Genomic DNA, 3903 nt, shown 5'->3' with positions numbered 1-3903 from the left:
TATATATTGTATTGTAGAGAGTATACTGTATCCTGTTCAATATTATATATATATTGTATTGTAGAGAGTATACTGTATCCTGTTCAATACTATTATATTGTATTGTAGAGAGTATACTGTATTCTCTGTCGAATAGAATTGATTGCTAGAATATAGAGGACAGTCAAGGATGAAATTGGTTCAATCCTGAGAAAAGATTGAGTTATTCATTCGACCATGAACCAATGGGAATAATATTATTTTGTATCCTGTATCCTGTATCCTGAACACTTTTCTTTCCTCCTGTATCATGTGTCCTATACCCTGTAATCTGAATCCTTTTTCATGTGTCCTATATCCTGTATCCTTAATCCTGTATCATTTGTCCTATATTCTGTATCCTGTATCATGTGTCCTATACCCGGTATCCTGTATCCTGTTTCATGTGTCCTTTATCATGTATCCTTAATCCTGTATCATGTGGCCTATATTCTGTACCCTGTATCCTGTATCCTGTATCCTATATCCTGTATCCTGTATCCTGTATCCTATATTCAGTATCCTGTATCCTGTATCCTATATCTGTCTAAATAATGAGAAAAGTTAAACTATAAACAGAGTTTAAAGAAATAAAATGAATTTTGTCAGGTTGTGTTAACACACAGACACAAAAACCTTTTTCTCTAAAATATATGTTTAGATTATAAGTCATCAATTTGTTTTAAAATCCATAAAAAATACCATTGTGGTTAAATAGCTCTCAAAAATCATTATTTTTATGATGTTCGACTCATATAGTTCAGAATTGAGACTGATTAAATTTTTCTAGTATTTTCAAGCTTTATGGAATATTGTAATTATTAGCTATTTGATTAAATGAAATATTTTTATTGAAGATAAACTTTCTTTTTAGATCTTATTGACCCAAAGGTTTCAAGCTCTCGTGTAAAAATCGATGAGTATTTTGGCTTTTGCTAATTACTTATTTAAAACATACAGTTGTCCACTAGCACTGGGAAGGTTAGGACATTGAAAGCAGTGCTCTGCTCTAAGTAGCCTGGCCTATATTTGGACCGGGAGCACTATGCAAATTAAACATGACCACGCCACACCTTAAAAACAAAGAAAGAAAATAGCTCGCCGGAATCAAGAAAACTAGAAATCTATAAAAGAAGAATTCTGAGAGGTGAGTAACCAAGCACTAAGATGTCGGTTTTTACTCTACTGGCTGCGATACTTGGTCGACTATGAAGACTGGATTACTGTCTAAAATGCTACATCCTGGAGCAACAAAGGCAACAACTCCCCATTTTGTAATGCGGTGCAACTCCAATGGGGAAAAAACCTTAAATTCCGTAGACTGGAAGCAATATAAAATCGGAGGGAAGTAGGCATTTTCTATGCTATGGGAGTCCCTTGACACCATTCCTGACCTATCCATACTTCCAACTCCTTCACCTCAACCCTACGTATTTGTCAAATACAGCATTTGGAATTGAATTCTTAGTGGACAAATGTGTCAGCTCCATTTTTCAGACCACTTGGCGTGACCAAAAAAGAAGTAAGAAGAAAAAAGAAAGTTGAACATGAAAATGGAAGGAACTCCGATGATAAGCTCTACACCATCAATTAGCAATTTTCTCGTTGGCAAATGGCGAAATCATAAGGAAAATATATCTTAAGTATGAGTTAAAGCTTAGTCAGCACTGTATTAACCTTCAATCAGCTTGTCAAGTCAGGCATTCTTGAGTTAAACAACAAACTAAATAGTGTGTTCCAATAAATACTGGTTTCGAGAAATTTTTATTTTCTTTCAAAATTATCAGAATCGATCAGGGACAGTCAACAGAAGGAAAAGAAAGAAGGAAGGAGAGAAAAAATGACAAGAAGAAAAATTAAATCAGAGATTGTCTCTATCAACTGTATCCAATTTATAAGATTAAAAATTCAAAAATAATAAATTGTAAAAAAAAATATTTCTAACATGAACGTTATAGTGATTTAGTGATAAAAAAAATCAAAAGCCATGGTGTTTCAGCACTTAACACTATAGTTTCAGTAGAAGTAAATATTTCCATTTACTGATAGCGCCGATTTAAGGATTCATAACTCTGATTGGATAATGAGATAGATAGAAAGTTAGATGTTACCGCCATACTATTTCTAGTGGTTCATAAGAGATAACAAACACATGACTGAACCCTGATTGGATCAGGCGCTAATGGACTCGACATACAGGAGTGACTTCAAAGTCGATCCATTCTTGAAAATGTATAAAACTATTCATGGCAGCCTTAATCAATGTGAGATAAACTTGAAACAGTGCTTAGTGCAGTAAACAGTTTTTTTAAAACTTTTATTGTAAAATTTCTCCTCATATGCAACAAAGGTTTTCACACCCGTATAAGTCCTACAGAAAATTATCAAATTATTACAAAGAACTTTTAAGAATATTAAATAATTTATCACAATTCAAAAATTTATAATTGAGTTAACCCTATCCCAATTGAACTATTTTTTCTAATATAGATGGGGGACTTTCATATGATTTCGCCCTTAGAGTTGAGATAGGAGAGTGTGATACATGTCCTTAGTCCAACTTTTCAAGGTCCTCTATGTTTAATGGTTAGGGCGCAAGTGAGGATTTTTAAAAAGTTCAAAAAATATGTCGGGAAAATGTTCAAAAAATTTTTTTTTTTACTTTTGACAAATATTAACATTTGACACATGTTATTATATCCATTTTTAAAGGGATAAGCATTTCTGATTTTTTTTAAACATCGACCAGCGGTTTGACTGTCTTCCTGCACCCTACACTATTATACATAAAATATAAATATTTTGCTAAATTTGTTCATAACTAGAGGTTGAAAATGTGAAGAAGCTTGAGTGTTCTAATGTAAGCTGTCTTTAAATTATCTTTAAAAAAACACAGGGGGGGAATATCCCCGCCCCCCCCCCAATCGTGATATGGTTAGCACTGCATAAAATGAAAGTATAGTTAGTTACACTTCTGTTAAATCTTTTATTTTTTTAAAAGAGATTTTTTTGTCCCCAGGACATGATCGGCTTGTTACGATCAAATCTCGGAATTTTTCTATTGCGAAAGTTTGGTGTTGTTTGGGATTTTATATTGATCTACCAGGGGTTGTAATCTGGCAGCACATTCATCCATCCACGCTTCATTCATTCTGAGAAGAGGGTTGACAAGATTCCAGCTGCCTAAGATTCTTCTTAGGCCTGAGAATATAGAGTGCAGGAATCCTTCTGATATACTGGAATGAGGCCCGGGTGCCATACTGATAGGAAACATCACACTCATTGCTCCCTAACATCTGTAAGCCCGGATTGGATACCCCCAGGTACCTATAGCTGGCAACCATAGACTCTCCCTGCTTGTCCACCATTCCTCTCTTCATCATCATTCACTTGGATCAATCCCACTTGAAGCTTCTTTCTTGTTCAGTAGAAAGCACGCACCCGTTCGCTGCGAGAGTTGTTGCCAGCCGCCCCTCTGTCCTCTTACATCCGTCAGGTGGTCATAACTGCTTAACTAGATGTCGGCTTCAGATGTTTTTGAAACCACAGGTTTTTGTGGAGTACGGGAATCGAACCCGTGAACACCAGTCTGGACACCAATCCAGTTACTGGCTGTGGACAAGTGTGCTTAACTTCAGTGATCTAACGAGAACTGGTGTCACACACTATCCACCCCACCCCACAAAAATCTTTTATTAATAATTGTCTATAAGTCATTTGTGTATAGTAGAACAGTAAATACTATTTAATTATCACATTTGTTTATGTTGTCTAATGTCTATAGTTTTTAGAGCTTATATTTAGATTTAAGCTTGTTATTTAGACAATTTGAAAACTTTTCGAATATGCACAAATAATGGACATTTAGTTTGGGAATTTTTACAT

Source organism: Eurytemora carolleeae, unplaced genomic scaffold (assembly GCF_000591075.1).
Source record: "Eurytemora carolleeae unplaced genomic scaffold, Eaff_2.0 scaffold1920, whole genome shotgun sequence".
Classification (NCBI taxonomy): Eukaryota; Metazoa; Arthropoda; class Copepoda; order Calanoida; family Temoridae; genus Eurytemora; species Eurytemora carolleeae.
The sequence above is the reverse complement of the archived record's forward strand: the minus strand, read 5'-3'. Positions refer to the sequence as shown.